We start from the raw sequence: 18,064 nt of genomic DNA, 5'->3' as shown, positions 1-18,064 counted from the left end.
AATGATGGAAGACTCTTGCTATTAACTCTGCATGTTTGTGTGTGTGTATACATTTGACACACACAGACACAGACAGACAGACAGACACACACACACGTCCATAGTAGGAACTTGAGTTGTCAAAGCTAGAGAGGGAATGAGGACATTCAGTCTACAGGAGCAAAGATAACACATATTAATGGTATAAAATTGTGCGGTTCATTTGGCATTTCCTTTCATATATATAAGACACTCTAATTATCCTGTTATCCACACTGGTCCCCTCCCTCTCTCACTGCCCAAGCCGTGGAATCAGTTGAACGACTGTTGAACCATTTTAAAGTGCACATTAAGGAAAATACCGTTGTTATATAACTACCACTACCACAGATATCTAGCTATATTTTTAATAATGTAAAATTAAAATCAAGCAGCAATCACACACTTTCCTTACCTTCCATGCTGGAAATCACCTTTTCACTTTTTTATTTCTACGAAGTTGACTTCTAGATACCTCATGTAAATGAAATCACGCAATACTTTTTCCTTTTGTGATCATATTATCTCACTTGGCACAGTGTCTTGAATTTTATCTATGCTCGAACAATCATCAGAGTTTCTTTCCCTTTAGATTTTGAATAGTATTATTTTCTATGTCCCTGATGGTTTTTGTGTATTTGTTCACTACACACACTCTTGGCGGTGTGCTTCTGAATTTTAGCTTCCATGAATTATGTTGATATTAATATAGTTATGCAATTATGTGCTTAGGTTCCTATTTACAGTTCTCTGGGATATGTAGCCAGAAGTATATTTACTGGGTTACATAGTAATTGCATTAAATTTATAACAGCTGCACCATCTGTTACCAAACTTCAAAATACTCTTCATCCTTGTCAGTACTTCTTATTTCCTTTCTTTGTTCCTCCCTCCCTCCCTCCCTCCCTCCCTCCCTCCCTCCCTCCCTCCCTCCCTCCCTCCCTCCCTCCCTCCCTCCCTTTCTTCTTCTCTCACTTTCCCCCTCACTCCCTCTCTTATCTCTCTCTCTCTCCTTCCCCCTTTAATCTCTCCCCTCCTTCCCTCTCTCTATTATCTCCCTCTCTCCTGCCCTCTCTCCCTCTCTCCACCCTCCCTTCCTCCCTCGCTCCCCCTCTCTTTCTTGTCATCCTCATCATATCTCACTATGATTTGTATCTCCCTGATGATTCACAATGCTGAGTGTTTTTTACATGATTACTGGGTATTTTTTAATCTTTGTAGAAATGTCTGTTCAAGTCATTTAGCTATTAGTTGACTTATTTTGTTGTTGAATACAGCAGCTCATTTATAATCTAAATATTATTACCTTACCAGATATGATTTATAAATGTTTTCTCTCATTCTGTAGGTTGCCTTTTCATTATGTTTTGAGCTTTTTGATAAAAAAATTTTAATTTTGATATGGTTCAATTTAACTTTTTTTATTGTTTGTGTTTTTGGTACTATATCTAATATGCCTTGCCAACTCTTATGTCATGACGCCTTTTGTCTGCCTTTTACAGTTGTATCTCCTATATGTAGATCTCTGACACATTTTGAATTAACACTTGGTATGATGTAGCATTAGAAGCAATTTGCTTGATATCCAGTTTTCCCCAAACTGTGGAGACAACTGTCCTTTTCTCTGGAAAATGAGCAAAGTTTTGAGGACTGCAACATGAACAGAGTAGTTTGTTCTTTTGGTCATATCTGAAGCTGCATGCTGAGCTCTGAGTGTGGGCTTAATTTAGCTGGAAAAAAGATATTATTAGCAGAAAGGGGAAAGTGCAGCTCTGTGTCTTCCTTCATTAACAACTACTATATCAGGCATAGCAGCTCCGAGTCTTTTCAACTAATAGATACTTTCACATTTTATGATCAATAAAACACTGGCAATGAATTTTACACTTTGAATTATTTTCTCATAAAAATATGGTTGCTCATAATTTAGATCTTGAAAAATGCAGTGGCATAAAATAAAACCGCAAATGTTATTATTTGTCCCACAATCTTGATGTTACTACTGATAATCCTGACTGTTTCTAAGCCTAATTTTATAAACATAATTATTTTTCATAAGTAGGAATAATGCTGAATTGTGAGGTTTTTCTGCCCTGGTATTCGCTGTGTTTCACTTGGGCTGATGCTGTGAGCCCATTTCCTTGCCATTTTAATGAGGCTTCAAGGATGCTTGAGGGTGTGGCAAAGGCAGGCAGGAGGACGGATAACAGCCTATCACAGGACCACTTTCACTGCCTGAAGACTTGAATGATACTTTCTCCCCAGGCAATGTGGTCCTGATGAAGAACACCAAGGTGCCATCTTACACTTCCCTTCTTTCCCCTTTAGAAAAGGGCTATGCTCGTGAGGATTAGATGCTGTACTGGACCCTTGTTGTAAGTCAAAAGTAGATGAGGTCAGAATGGCTTTCTTTTCCTTTCCATCACCCGTCCTACATCCTGTATCAGAGGGCTTATTGGCTTGCTTTCTCCACAAGGTCTTACCCACAAACCACAGCAGCGTTGTGTCTCCCCAATCACAGAGCTGATGGCATAGAAGCCAATTGTTCTAAATGATTCGATTAGTGAGTTATGAACATAAACAGCATGATGGTCGGACAGTACCATCTCTATGGCAGCGTCTATTCCTTTAGCTACGTTCATCATGGTTGTCTAAGTCTGACAAGGCTGCTGCTGATCTTGGTATAGAGTTTCTAACGTGTGAGTCAGTGTGGCTGTGCACTGCATACCCTCGCTAACCACAGTGTGTTACTTCTTTAGAGTCTTGGCCTCTGTCATCTGCCTTTGGCCACATAAAGCAATGGACAGGATGTTTGTTTCAGCCTTCTGACTATGGAGCTGTAGTGTTATCTAGTGGCTTAGCACACTATGTCTCTAGTGATATAGTTCAGAGTTTATTTGTGGAGTAATTTCCTTGGGAGATGTTGTTTACATTATTCACTTTGAGAAGCCAGGTATTTGTTTATTTATTTATTTTGGTTTCACTGTTGTTGCAGTTTGGAGATGAGGTGTCTTCCCAAAAGGCAGGGTTGGACTCCAGGGTCTGGTGCTCTTGAGGTCTCTGCCTTCATGCATAGTCTAAGCCCCTGAGGAATTGTGTGAAAGGACGATTGAAGAGTCATAGAGGGGAGGAAGAGCTGGAAGCAAGTCTGGGCCTGTCCTGTAGAATCTTCCATGATTCCTGTCTTTCCTTTTGCTTTCCTGGCTGTTATGAGGTTGGTAGGTCCTCCACATCTTTCCATGATGTGGGATTCCCCTCTGTATGCTGTGAATATCATACGTTAATAAAGGAACTGCTTTGGGCCTATAGCAGAGCTATAGGGGAACAGAGCTAGGTGGGGAAAACTAAATTGAATGCTGGGAGAAAGAAGGAGGAATTTAGAGAAGCCATGTAGCCCTGCCAGAGCCAGATGGAACTTTACCCAGTAAGCCATAGCCATGGGGATACACAGATTAATAGAAATGGATTAAATTAATATGCAAGAGTTAGACAAAAGAATCTAGAGCTAATGGCCCAGCAGTGATTTAAATAATATGGTTCCTGTGTGATTATTTCGGGTCTGAGCGGCTGGGGACCAATAAGCGGCCCTCCCTCCTACATTTAACTTAAATGTTCTGATTCATCATGACCCAGAAACCATGGTCCAGTTCCATGGTGGACAGAAACTCCCCCAACCATAGAAAATAAATTGTATGCTCGTTAACTTGTTTATCCCAGGTATTTGTTGCAGTGACTCAAAGCCCAAGGGCAACTGCAAGCTTCTGACCTCCCAAATCAGAGTTACTGCATTCTCCAAGCAGTACCAGAATAATTTCTCTGTGAATCTTCATCTGACTTAGGAGGCAGAAGACTTTCTTCTGACAACCCCAACATCCAGTGAAGTTTGTAGTATTTTCTGAGACTGTCTGAATTTGTTTAATATGACTACCTCCAGTTAGCCCGTTTTCCCTCAAACACCATAGCTTCTTTTCCTTTATGGCTAAAAATCTTCCATTTTGCATATATGCCTCTTTTTCTTATCCATTCCCCTTTTGTTAGATATACAATTTGGCTTCATAACTTACCTGCTGGGAATAGTGCTGTGTCTATTTTTAGAGTCTTTACATATTTTTTTTCTCATATTTTAAACAACCTGGAGTACAGGGATGATTGAGTTTAGTTAAAATATGAGAGCATACAGTCTTTGGAGCACCTAAACTGTGCCTATTAGACCCAAATGTAGATGCTGAAGAACTGTCTACTCCACATCGTTAGCAAATGACTCCGTGGAGGGAAGGACAAGGCAGAGACCAGAGTACAGCCAAGAAATGGTTTGTGTTAGCTTCACACTTCATCTTCTTTGAGCATCTGTGATGCCGTCTGTAGATTCTTGCTTTTCCAGTTTCTGTGTGTGCTGTAGCTGAAACTATACCCTGGGTGGTCAGCAAAGGGTTTGAGGTCTTACACTGCTCTTCAGATCAAATAGCGAATTGTTTGCTTCTGCCACAAAGGCCGGTAAAAGTCCCACTCCTGGGGCTGGGCCTTGAGCACCCTAGAGAAATCTGCCTGAATATCAAGAACCTTTGCAAGAGAATTTCTGAGTACATGTCTCTGCTTTTTAGTTTTACTGTATTTCATCTGTGCATTTTGAAAGTGCCTTTCCCTGCCTGGTTTTATTAATCCCTCACCTCTCCTGTGAGGACAGGAGTGAGCTGTTTATCTCCATTTTACAGATGTGCAGACTGAGTGACAGGTGGTGCCCAGGGCAGCTTTTAGACGTCTGGCTTGCAGCATCTAATCACGAGCGTGCTTCCTCTCCTGCCCTTCTGCACGATGCTATTTTCAATTTGATTCTCATCTGGAGAGGGCATTTTCATCTTTTATGATAGTTTCGAGTTGCATTTGCACCAGCAGACCTCTAAATTCTTTTTGTTCTGCTGAAAGTATGGTCAGGATGACACCGTCTCCTTCTCAGGGTGGGGGCGTGATTTAATAGATAAAAATCACTGCTTCCAAAAGGAATAATTTTCTTTGCTTTTAACCCTCCTGAGTTCAGCCTAGACTTAGAATTAGATTAAAATGGGCTGATAATATCTTTGATAGCACCCTTTAAAATTATAATCCCACACCCAACTCATTTTGCCTGCCAGCGCTGCTATCTAATGCATAAGCATAGATGAACACGTGCTAGAAGCCCGGCTGTCCACTGAACTCGCTGTCACTGCTGTTGACCTGTGCTCAAAAAGACTAAAAATGAGTCTCTCCTCCCCGTGTGCCAAGTTACAGGTCCTTAGTTTTATCAACTTGTCCTTTATGTTGCCTAATGTTTTCACTTTTGTTGACACTGATGTTTCTTATTTAAAAAATGAAGCCTAATTGTAGCTTAGCAGACACCATGTGCTGTGTGTGCCACTGCACAAAGAGAACCCGTAGCCACATCTGTGCCTTGTCGACTTGTGTGTGCTGCACACACAAAGGAGAGAATGAGCACTTTGTCTGGCAAAGAAGCCAGTGACAGCAAACAGGGCGTTAGAGAGTGATTCCTGCGATACTGTTCAGGAATCAAAAGGTAGAGCCCCTAAGACCTCACTATCTGATAGTCATCGGTGGGGAGCTCTCAGTTGGAATTAATGTTTTGGAGTACCTTCCTAAGAAGAGATAATCATCTAGATACATAAGCAAAGGGATCAGGCCAACCAGGACAGCTACACAGCATGGTGCTAGGCATTTGGACTCCAGGACCAGCTCAGTCTCAGCAACTATCTTTAACCTCACTTCAAACAGCAGATAAGTGGTTTAGTACAAATATCTGTAAGATGTCTCAAAACACACAGAGAAGATGACGAGGGGTAGTAGTGCACACCTTTGAGCCCAGCACTCTGGAGGTAGAGGCAAGTGGATCTCTGTGAGTTCCAGGTCAGCCTGGTCTACATAATTCCAGGATAGTCAGAGCTACATAGTAAGGCCTTGCCAAAAAAAAAAAAACAAAAAACCCAGTAATAGTGATAATGGTGATGACAATGACAGTGGTGATGATGATGATGATAAAGACACACACACAGAGAAAAGGAGTGATCAGTTTTAAAGCTCAGAGTTCAAGATGATTTTACAGAGAAAGCAAAATGTTTTCTATTTTAGTTCTGTTTTACTTAGTTAATTCATCAACCAAATTTAAGACAATATTGTATAGTGTTGGCCAGTCTTGAACTCCTGGTCTTTCGGCCTCTACTTCCTAAGAACTGAGATGGCAGACAGGTATGTTCCACCACTATGCCAGGCTTGGGTTTTCCATTCTCCATTTGCAAGCACCAGTCATGAAGAGCCCTGGTAGCTTCTCTCTGTGTGTCTTGTTATCTTGTTACGGTGTAAATGAACGGCCGACAGAAATTATAATAAAATATTCAGCTTTAATAAGGAAAGGACTTATAGAACCGAGGTTCCCGTGGAGAACAGGAAAGCAGAAAGGAAGGCGGGGAGCACACCCGCAATATTTATTAGTAAAAAATAACCTTAGGGGACCCCGCCCTTCAAGCAAGGTGATTGGCTGGTCTTCCTCTACATTATCTCTGTGTTATAAATCAGACAATTGAGGCCGCAGGGGCCAAATAACATGCCCAAGATTGCCCATCCAATGAGTGTACCATCCCTAGTTCTGTGTGGCTCCCAAAGTCCTGCTCCTGATACTATTTTACAGGGAGGTCTCAGGGTAACAGGAGTTCATCAGGCAGATGAGGAACATAAGGAGGGGATCCCAAGTACTGATAATGGCACCTGGCCACGAAAGAGGCATTCTAGAGCATGGAATGTTGGGGAGATAAGGAAGATGCTTCTTTAGAAGATCGGCCACGGGGGCTCTGTTGTGAGCCTGGCTGTCTTGAGAGTCTTTGTCACTAATAAAGGGAATTTAGTGTCCCTGTCAGCCTTGTAATTTTATACTAGCTGGGAAATTATCACTGGCCTGCGAGATCTTTCATTCATTTGCCAAATATTATCATACACCTGCTCTTAGCCAAGTGTTAGGAGGTGATGAGGTCAGCAGAAGAAAAGAACACCCCTCCCTATGAAGCATCCACATGGAGGAAAATAAATGCCGAACAGTGTGGAGTAATGATGATGGTCTTAGTACCACAAGGCAAAGTCAGATGGATAAGACTAAAAAGGACGGTGTAGCTTGCAGGGGGAGGCCAGGAAGGACCTTGGCAAGAATCTAATTTCTGATCAATAGCGTGTAGTAAAAGGACCCAGACTTGTGTGCAAGAAGCCACAGGATAGAGCAGAATGTGGCAGATACTCTGAGCAGCATTCAGAACTGCTCAAATGCTAGACAGGGCTCAAAATATTGCCCAGACTCGGTATCAATTTTACGGATGAGGAAAAACAGAGAAGTTGGCTTTTCTAATAATTCAAATTTATCTTTACCCAAATTCCCACTTGGGCTCTGCCTGCCCCAAATGCGTACACCACATTCTTCTGAAATGGAAGAAGTTTGGGTAAGATTTTTAAATGGGGCAATTAGAAAATTGAATGGGAATCAAAGCTGAAACCAAAGAAGGCAGATGAGAATATGCAAAGTCCGCCAGAGAGGAAGTTGCTTAAGCTTCTCCTGGGAGTGCACTTGTCGCGGTTCTGTCAGGAGTGAAGAGAGACATTTGTGCCCTTCTCTTTGGCTATCTGGCTATCTGGCAATGATCTCCAAGACACTGAAACTTCCACTGGAATCTCTCTCAGGGCAAAAGCTGAAGTCTGGTGCCAGCCAGAGGAGGAAGAGATTTCTCAGTCTGACAACTCATCAGACCGCCTTTCAGGAGAGACCAGAACTCAGAGAACACTAGGTCAGCTACAGGCAGGGCGCTTTCACCAGGACAGCTTACACAAGCACCCTCTGCCTAAACCTTAGCCTCAAATCAGGAGCTTTTATGTTGACTGATAACTTATGGGATCTTAGTTAGTTCTTCCAGTGTGACCATTAGAATAGAACTGCTTTCCCTACCTCTCACTATTACTGACCTCTTTAACTGACCTGTTAGGGACAGATTGGGACAGGGGATTAGTTTCTTAGGGTTCCCAGGGTCCAGGATCCAACCATAACTACTGCAGTAACACACTCACAGGAGTGGACAATCAAGAATGGGAACATTCGGTCCAAGAACTGAAGAATTCTGCAGAGGAGCCCTTTGGCAGTTGACTGGGAGTCTCTGAAGGTGTTTTGCAGGAGGGAGCAGCTTATCCAAAGGCTAGAATTCCTGCAGGGTGTTCAGAACTCTTAGTCTTCATTAGTTGGCTTTGTTAACCTGAACAGACTGCAGTGTTTTCCCTCAATCTTATCCACACTCACTCACTTTGAGTGGGTCTGGCTTTGACCTGAGTCACAGCCATGTCCAAGAAAAGGACAGTTTGGCTGTGCCAAGTCTCAACTGATTCCTTGGAAATGGCATTATCTTGGATGTCACAGTTCAGGGTGCATGTAGTGTTTTGGATGAATTCCATCTGGTGGAACCAACCCCCCTACAAACTGACAAGATGCTGCCTGGATGAGGGGGCGGAGGCTAGAAAGGTCGGCTTTACAGCAAGCAGCCAGGGGGGATGCTATTCACAAGAGAAGAAAGAGCACAACTAAATTCACCTTTGCTCTCGGTTGGAGAGCAGATTACATTCTTCACAGCAAAGTGATGGCTAAAGCCACCCGCGGCGGGGAGAAAATAGTCCAGGAAGGCTCTTTAAGAAACAGCTCAATGGTGTCATGAGAAACCTATACATTCTCCCATGAAGCCACGGAGGGTCAGACTCCTAGAGTGCCTTCAGGCATTCTTCTCATGGCCTTTTGTGTAATCTGCCCTTTCTGGGCTTTCTATCTCTATTTCTCCTCCTGTGCATTATAGATCCTAGTCCCTATGTATCAAGTTGCTATATGCCAAAGGCTACTGTCAAAATAGGTTTGAAACTCATCTTTCAGTTCCTTTCTCCCCTGCTCAGCGACATTGTTTTACAATAAATTCCAATGCAGAAGTTCACTCTATGAATGGGCATTGGAAAGAAGTCAACCAGCTTTAGAAACTGAAAACTCTTGTGTTAATGTGCATTTTCAGAGATGCAGTCAAGAAATTCTAAATGTGTTTGGTGCCCAGGGAAGATTGCTTACTTCTCTTGGAAGCCACTTCCCTTCTCCCCATTGCCCTTTCCTTCTTTTCTTTCCCCTTCTTTTCAGGTCCTACTCCTCCCCTCTGTTCCCCCACCACCTTCCTTCTATCCTCTTTCCATTCTTACCATTCCAGTAAAAACAGGAAGATAATGATCTCCAAGTATTGGTTTAGGTATCTAAAGGACGAAGAGCCTGTGTCTGCTGTGACCAGCAAGGGGAGTAAAATTGTCCTCCATTCCCCCCTTCCCCCATTGTAGTCCACTTTTATGAGGTAAATTGTTCTCTCAATAATCTATTGACACTTGACTTTTCCTTAGCTGGACCCTCCAAGCACAGGTAAAAACAAGCGTTAGATAATGATTCTATGAAATCTACTTTGATCAGACTTAATATAAGGGGACATCATCTATCAAAGAGTACCTTGCAAAGTATTCTCACCAAAAGGAACTGTGAGGGAGATGATCTCAAACTGTATCACGTTTGTATTTGAGCAAAGGCTGAAATAATCTCAAAAACAAATGATCTCAAGAGCTAAGGAGCCTAAAAATTCTGCTCATGTGATGCTCTCTCTTCAGATCTGGCTCTTTGTTCCTGTGGTAGACATCTGTGACTGCATATACTTCTAGTTCCTAATGGAGAAATTAAAACCGCTTTCCAAAAAAGTTACATTTTTGTTCAGAACTTTTATTTTTCTGGTTAATAGATGATGGGCCCTTAAGTTTGGATCCGTGGGTGCAGCGTTATTCTCCTCAGGCAGCTACTCTTCTGGCTCATCTGGTTCCCAGCACGGGCTCCTTTACAGACTCTCCAGTTCCCTCCTGAATAGACAGAACTGGAACATACACTATTAGCGAACTATTCCAGGCTCAGACAGGTAATTACCATATGTTCCCTCTTGCGCATATTCTGTCTGTGTGGGTATAGAACCTGAAACCAGAAAGAGGCAAACGAGGGAAGACAAATAGATTTTATGGAAGGGTGTGTGGAGGGCATGGAACACACGTGTTTTGAAAGCAGAAAGTGTATACAGTGGTTGGGGATACAAGCAGCGAGGACATCGTGGAGATGGGGAGAAGGGCTGGACCCACCGTAGCTAAGCGTATGAAATGCTGTCTGGACACCTATTCCTTTGTGTGTCAGTTTAAAAGGACAAATGCATAGCACTGCACACATCCCAATCTCAGCTGTTCTTTTTTTTTTTTATGTTTTGTATGACTTCTTTTTTTTTTATTCTTTTTTAATTAAAATTTCCAACTGCTCCCCGTTTCCCATTTCCCTCCCCCTAAAAATGTGTAGCCCAGGCTGGCCTCGAACTCGTGATCCTCCTGCCTCTGCCTCCTTCAGCAAATCCTACCGGCGTGCGCCACCACTACCGGCTCAGCTGTTCTTGTGTAAAGTTACAGCCAGTGTTGCGAGGATTCTGTCCCTACGTCTTCAGAAGCATGAGTCTCACACTGAACTTCCAGGGAAATTACTTGGGACCCACAGCTTCTCAAAGGTTTTCTTTTGTGATCTTATACATTTTTTAAAGACTAATTTAATCAGACTTTTCAAGAACCAAAGGTGAAAGTCTCCATCTGTTCATGAGTCTACTCTATCCATCATTATTAGTGTTAAAGTTATTTTCTCGCCTTGTATTGACCAGATTTCTTCATCTTATAGTGTAAACACTTTCTATCACCTTACTGTATTTTCCTTTGAGGTCAACGGGGCAGCAAAAATCAATACTAATGCCGAGCCATCGACATACTGCAAGTCACTTCCTTCCATGTCCTACGCTACCACTCAGTAGCTGCCGATGGCTTCCCTCGCCTGTCCAGGTCATTATCCACTTGAGCAGCCCATTTCTTGTGGTTCAGAGTGTACCTTCTCACAGTGTGTTTCGCTCACAGGAGGATACGTTCCTGTTCAAGAGACTCATGTCTAGAACCAGAGATCCTTATAAATGACATGCAAGTGCCTTTAAAAAAGCAGCGGCCACAGAATAGAATTTTAGCTCTCAAGAGGAACATAAAATAAAACACACAGTACCTTCACTTGAACTTTCACAGGAGCATGGCACTGGACAGATTTAAATGTAGCCCAGCCTCTGATGTGCCTGTGTCGCTGGGGACCCCAGGGAAGCCAGTTACATGTTTGTTTTCCTTTACCCTGGAATCCCCATGGGTACCAGAGAATTTCCTAGATGGCTGCAATGTGTCAACCAGAGACAATGCATTTGAGAGCTTGTAAAGAGGAGCTTAATGCTTGCTGCCAGAGAGTCAGAAAGAAGAGCCCCTTTCCTGACTTAGAAAAAGAAGTTTCCACAGGTATTTATCAAATACTAGAAGTTCTAAGATCCCAGGAAGGCCTGGGAGTCTCATTTCGATGCAGAAAATAGCAGTTCTGAAGCCGAGTCAGGAGGTCCGTCAGTCTCTTCTAGGGCATAATTAACAAGGAAACAGAAGTTTCTTGTGTTGCTTCTTCCACCTTATTTAAGTTTCTACAGAGTTAAGGAATAAAAGATTAGAGTTTCCAGGGTGTCATTGATACTATTGTGGATTCTCAGATTAGACATTTCATTTGTTAGCATCCTGTCATTGTGACAAAAATATCCACAGCTGTCCCCTTATAAGGAATAAAAGTCCATTTGGTTCACAATCTCTGAGCTCATGCTTCCTGATTGGTTGGTCCTGTAGCTTGGGGCAGGGTATGGTGGTGGAGGGTGTGGGGAGAAAGCTGCTCACTTCATGGTAGCTCTTGCCTTTCTCTTTGTTCTTTCTTGATTGCCATGAAGAAAGGGCCAGAGTCTCACTGGCTCTTTCAAAAGCCACGCCCCTCCCCATGAACTCTCACTAAGCCGGAACTTTTAAAATTTCCAGCACATACCAATGCAACCAAAGTCTTTGCGCGAATTGAACATGGAGGCCATGAAGGGAATAAATACGTCTGTGCTTTGGATTTCATGATTTTTAAATTCAGCCCATTTCTTGTAATTTTCTTTTCTGAGTGTGGCGTAGAAGGCATGCAATCTAGCACTCTCAATTTGCCCCAAAGAACAGTGCCCACTGTGCAAAATTGCATCACGTCTATCATCAGTCACTGTACTCTGACTTCATCAAAATCAAATGGTTGGATTTCTAAATCCTCTGTATTTAGAGAAATCACAATGAATGATAGAGGATGGCTTAAATAATTTAGCTGTGGGTAATTTGGGACTTTGCTATCTGCAAAGTCAAATTCTTAAGTTAATTCCGATGGGAAAGGGAATGTCACATGAATTCCAGAATTGGCGAATTAGAAGTCAAAACTGAAACAAGTGACGGGAAGACTAGAGGTGACTGAGGGACCAGGGAGAACCAGGAGGGAGATCGGCAGTGTTCCCTTAGGCATGGGCCAGGCTAAGGTCTGCCTGCGGTTTTAATGAGAGCCAAATTATCACACTCTCTGGAGATGTCAGGTGCAAAGACCTTATAGAGAGTCTTCTGTTGTGTTTCCTTCCAGCGTGGCAAGGACTGGAAAGAAGGAATTAAAGCATTCTTTGTAGATAGAAGCAGAGTCCCTAAAGCTTTTGTGAGCTGGTACCTTCCTACAACAGGTCACCTGAGCTTCAGGTCTGTGTTAAGTTTTGAGGGAGATTGCTGCTTTAGAATGAAAATGAGGTTCTGAAAGAAAATGACGTCTTTAAATGAGTGCAAGTCCATTGTCCTTCTATCGGTAAACAGTTTAAGACCAAAGCAACAGAAATATTCAGCTGCAATGATGTCTTGCCTCTCTCAATTAAAGAGCTGAAGGAAAATTTATTGTTATATGAAATGTTGCCTGGATACTTGTGATGTGTAAGTGATAAATTCTGCACATGCAGCAAGACCAGGAAAGGTGCAGCTGTTTTTATAAATCCTGTAATGTAAATGGCAAACGGATATGAGCAGCTACTTTTAGAACAGCATAACAAAAGCTGTGGCAAAGGACTCATCTGTACAGATCCACGTGAGCAAAGAAGGAAAGCCACCTCTTTGTTCAATGTGGGGTTGTAGAAGGCTTTCTGCAGGATGCGACACAGATCCTTGAAGTACGAGAAGAACTTGAGAATGCTCTAGCAGAGAACATACTCAAAGCTTGGGAATTTGTGGAACAGAAATGCTGTATAGCTCAGGAGGGCCGAATGACAATTGGGGTCCTGGTGTTGATGGTTGAGAAAGGGGTAGCTGCAGTGGAGGGCAGTACCCACACATCTAGGTCTGATTATTGTTAGAGAAGCCTGGAACATCTCACCCAACAGGGAACGCGGTGCCTGCGTAGACTTACATAGAAAGTAAATGCAAATGGGTTTGTACCTTCATTATACTATTTATATGATAGACTTTCTGGCTAAAAACAACAGAAAATATCCCATTGAATAGCCATAGGAAATGATACCAAAAGAGTAAGAAATTCCCAAAAGCCAAAACCATGTGCAAATCGGGGTATAGAGGGATAAGTGGATCTGAGGACGGCTGGCTTTCAAGCTGGAGGCGTTCAGCCAGTCCAGCTGCCCTGACCTTTAGTTGATACTTCTCTGTGAGGAAATATCTAAGAACAGTCAAATTATGGGGCCCTAAAGAGAGATGCTACATAAAATCTAAGATTCTTGTACCCTTAGGACGAGCATAAGAAAGACTAGAAATAATAGTCATTGCCTTATGTTAGCCAAGAGAGTGCTAGTTCCTTGTCCCTATCAGCTGGAAGGAGGAAGCAGTCCTTTTAGGATTTATAGGTACAAAGCAAGTTAAAGAATAAAGAAGTATATGTTTTTGGAGAGTGAAATAAACCAATACAAACTCCTCTCTGGAGGAATCTGGCCTCAACTCTATTCTCAGATAACTGCATGGATGTTCTTGGGAATGAGAAGTCACAGCTCAAACCCTCAAGTACACAGGGAAGAAAACAAGACAGTGAGAACCGTCGGAAATAAGAGATGGCGTGTCAAGTTCAAAAGTCTTCAACTAGGGATAGTGCCAGATACAGAACAGAGAGCAAGAGTATTTACTGTGTTGATGCTGGGGAGATGATTTGGTGATTAGGACTTTGTACTGTTCTTACAAATAACCTGACTTTGATTCCCAGCCCCACATCTAGTAGCCCATAGCCACCTCTAACTCCCCTCTCTGAGGAATCTGATGCCCTCTTCTGGCACCTATGGGTACCTACACTCACGTGCATTGATGGTTCCCCCTTAGACATCTAGGTAAAACAGTAACAATATAATAGAATAGGATATTTAAAAATGAAACAAGAGTAGGGCAATAAACATGGCCAAGCAGATAGAAAAATGACAGACTTTGTAAAATAAAAAAAATTAAAATTTGAAACGAAAAATTAAATGGGCAGTTTTAATGGGATGTTGGAAACAGCTGGAAATCGTGTATGAAGAAATTAGCAAGTTGAAAGAGACAGCTTCAATAAATTACCCGAAATACAATGCCAAGAGACAGAGATGAAAACATGAAAGGGAATTGGAGAGCGTGGAAGAGTGTGTGTGTGGGGTAGCACACATCTGCTCAGGATTCTGCAAGTAAAAATATATTTCAAGAAACAGCAATACTAAACCCACAGAAACCTAAGGAATTTACCTAAAGACCCTTGATAATTCACCACCATAGAGCCCCAGGGCAAAAGACAAGGCAGATATTTTATATTTAGACAGCAGTGTTTTCTATGATAAAATTTGTCCCCCTAACATCACAAACTTTTACTTACAGAGATTTTCAGCATTACTCTAGTAACTAGTTGTGACTGATTTAATCAGGTTCAACTTTGGGTCTACATCATTCATTCATTAATTCATTCATTCACTCATTCATACTTAACTATTTTACTTCTCCATGGTTACGAGGACTCTTTGACCTCTCCAAAGGCTCGGCTTGGATTCCCAGCACCCACATCTGTAATTTCAGTCCCCCGGAATTCAGTGCCCCTCTTCCGACCTCTGCAGGCACCAAGGACGTGTGTAGTGTATAGATGTACATGCAGACAAAACACTCACCTAGAAAATAAAATGAACAGCTCTAGCAAGATAAGACTATTACAATTTCAAGGCATGATTTTGAGATAAGGAAAAAAGAGGTATTTTTCTCCCCCCCCCTACATCTCTTCCAAAGGGAAAGATGTTTTCAGCTGTGATCTGTAGTCCTGGCATTCTGGAAACTGAGGTTGGGGGTTCAAGGCCACTCTGGTCTACATAATGTTCGAGTTCTAGGCCAGCCAGTGCTGCTAAGTGAAATCCTATCCCCCAAACCAACAAATGAGAAAAGAAAAATCAAGAGCAACACCTCATATCTCTACTCAGAATTAAACAGCTGTCTGTCCAATCCAGTAGTCATGCATGCGCTGTGGTAAATTCGTCCTTCTACATCTGTCTTTGTTAATAGTGAAAATATTAATATAATATTAATACTTCCACTTTCTCATCCTCCCACCCACCTTGTATTTTCTCAGAAGCCTAAAATTACCCTATATTTATATTTTATGTGCTTTGTATATGTTCAATATATACTGTACATAATATGTAAAATAACTGCTTATTTTCAGAAATGTCTAGAATGGTTTGATTTAGTGTATTAAGTATCCTCATGGTTTCTCTTAAGAAGGGAATGCTTCTATGTTGTGGGACAAGACACGAAGCACAGGCAGGACATCGAAAAGCTCAGAGGGATCTAGGGACTGCGACTCTGGTCCAGGCAACTGAGGAGAAATCCCTGTGTGGACCTGAATCAAAGAAAAGCCCTGTCCTGGTACCTTCCTGCCTGTCAGTGGCTGGGGGAAGCAGAGGATTACTTTTCCTGAACGTTCACACCCAAGTGTCCCCATCAACTCGGTCCTGCTAGAATAAAGAATAAATTGACTCTTGCACCTAGTGGGTGAGAACCGCGGGCAAGGCTGGGTCAATATGAAATCCCTGTTTGCACGGCGTCAGGATGGAGTCAGGCTGTTCCTGTCGTGGCCTCTAGATGGCACTGCTGCTCTTTCGAACAGCGGCTCTCTGTCGCTTTCTTTTCCCTTTTAAATCTCACACTCTCCCGGACAGTGCTCAGCTCTGCTGTGCGAGGATTTAAACAACGCTTTGATGCTGTAGGATGTTGGCGTTCACAAGTCAGGCCTACCCTTTTCTTTTTTTTTTTTTCTAAAAAGATAATACAGTGCTTTTTTTCAAAGTCAATTAACACTCAGGGCAAATGAAATGGGGAGAGCAAAGGTCACTGTCTAAAGGGTCGCCTTGAACCCCGTTAGTATTATTCAGGTGTCACCTAGGAATTGCAAATCACTGAGCAAAGAAAGGAAATAATAATTAGTTCATTTTGTTTCCTGATAACTCCCAGTAAGATGGCTTAATATGGCTTTTCTGTTGTATTTCCTCGTGATGTCTGTGGCGTGCTGTGCTCAGAGCTGGCTGCTAATTCTGTTTCTTGCAGTCTTGTAGGCAGTAAGGGATGCTTTGGGGGCAAATGATGCATCAGAAAAAGGATGAAGTAAAGAATCAGTGAAATGTCTGGATCTCAGTGTAGCTGGATCCATTTTACTAAAAGAAAGAATTGTTGAGACTTGTGGCGTAAGAGAAGGGAAGTGATGAACAGAAGGGTCAAAACTTCGGGTCTCTTTTATAATACTGTCAACGCCGGTTCCATCTACCAGACGGCGCCCAGGGAGCCAATGCCGGGGGCTGGGAATGTAAAGGCTCACACCGTTGGGCCTCCTCCTCAGCTTGGCCTCTGAAGCTCTTTGAAGCCTCTGCTCGGGAGTTGAGGGGACAGATGAATGCTTTAGAACATAACAGTATCAGGTTTTAACAACTTTCCTGAATTCCATTTAGAAAACAAGCCCGGACACCTAAAACACAATAAACAGATATTAAAAACATAAAAAAAAACATTGTGAATGAGATTATTAACAAACTGACTTTTAGATTTTTTCTGGCAATATGCTGGACCAGACAGGTCAAGCGAGAGCTTGGCATCCCCCACACACCTTCTGCCTCGTGTTCGGGCTGTAGTCACAGCTCTATCTTTTTATTTTAATGTAGAAAGACCTTCACTGGCTTTAATAACCTTTTTCCTTCTTGAATAAAGAGTTGCTGTGTGCAATCACACTAGTAGAAAAAGGCTTGCTCCAGAAACTCGGGGAGATTATTGCATGCCTAGCTACAAAAACAAGGTTTTGAAAGAGCAGAAGGGATGGAATAAATACATAATGAGAACATTTCTTGTGAGGTGAATTATTATTCCAGATTTCTGAACTGGTCTTTTAAGAAAGCAAATAATAATAATTACATTCCTGCAAAGACGCTTTGCTTCGCCTGATGGGAGACAACAGAGGTTTGGCTAGAAACGTGCTGGGGTGTCTGTACTTTGCTCTGCTCCCGCACTGTAAGCAGAGGCATGGGAAGACCAGGAAAAGGGCCACAGGCTTCCAATGAGCGAATGCCTCCTTGCTCAGGTGCTAGGCATGTTCCTAACCACGGATGATGGATGTGGTCACGTGTCCCTTTTCACCTCTGGGGGTCAGAGTGGAGTGTGAGGCTGCAGGTAGATTAGGGGCTGACGGAAGGGTTGACTCGAGCTCAGGCGCCTCATTAGGGGTGTTTCTGTCGAATGTGGGTGGCATCCAAACCTCCGCAGGTCACAGCTGGCAACAGGATAACTGAAATTAATGAGAACGCAAAGGAGAGGTGAGTTCAAGCCAGCACTCACAGGTCGGCGTCTGGCACTCAGTTCAACTATTCCCATCAGGACCTTTGACTTCCCAAAGCCTTGGCCTTTAGCCTTCTACACGGCTTCTTTTGCTATCTAATAGGACCAGCTTTAGTCCTGCCTCTAAACCATTAATAATGACAGGTTTCTCTGGGTGCATTCAGGTGAAGAATTTAGCTGTATTTTGAGAGCCAGGTTAAGAGTCTGAGTTGGTAAGAGTCCT

This window comes from Chionomys nivalis, chromosome 24, assembly GCF_950005125.1.
Source record: "Chionomys nivalis chromosome 24, mChiNiv1.1, whole genome shotgun sequence".
Lineage (NCBI taxonomy): Eukaryota > Metazoa > Chordata > Mammalia > Rodentia > Cricetidae > Chionomys > Chionomys nivalis.
Note: the sequence above shows the minus strand (reverse complement) of the source record.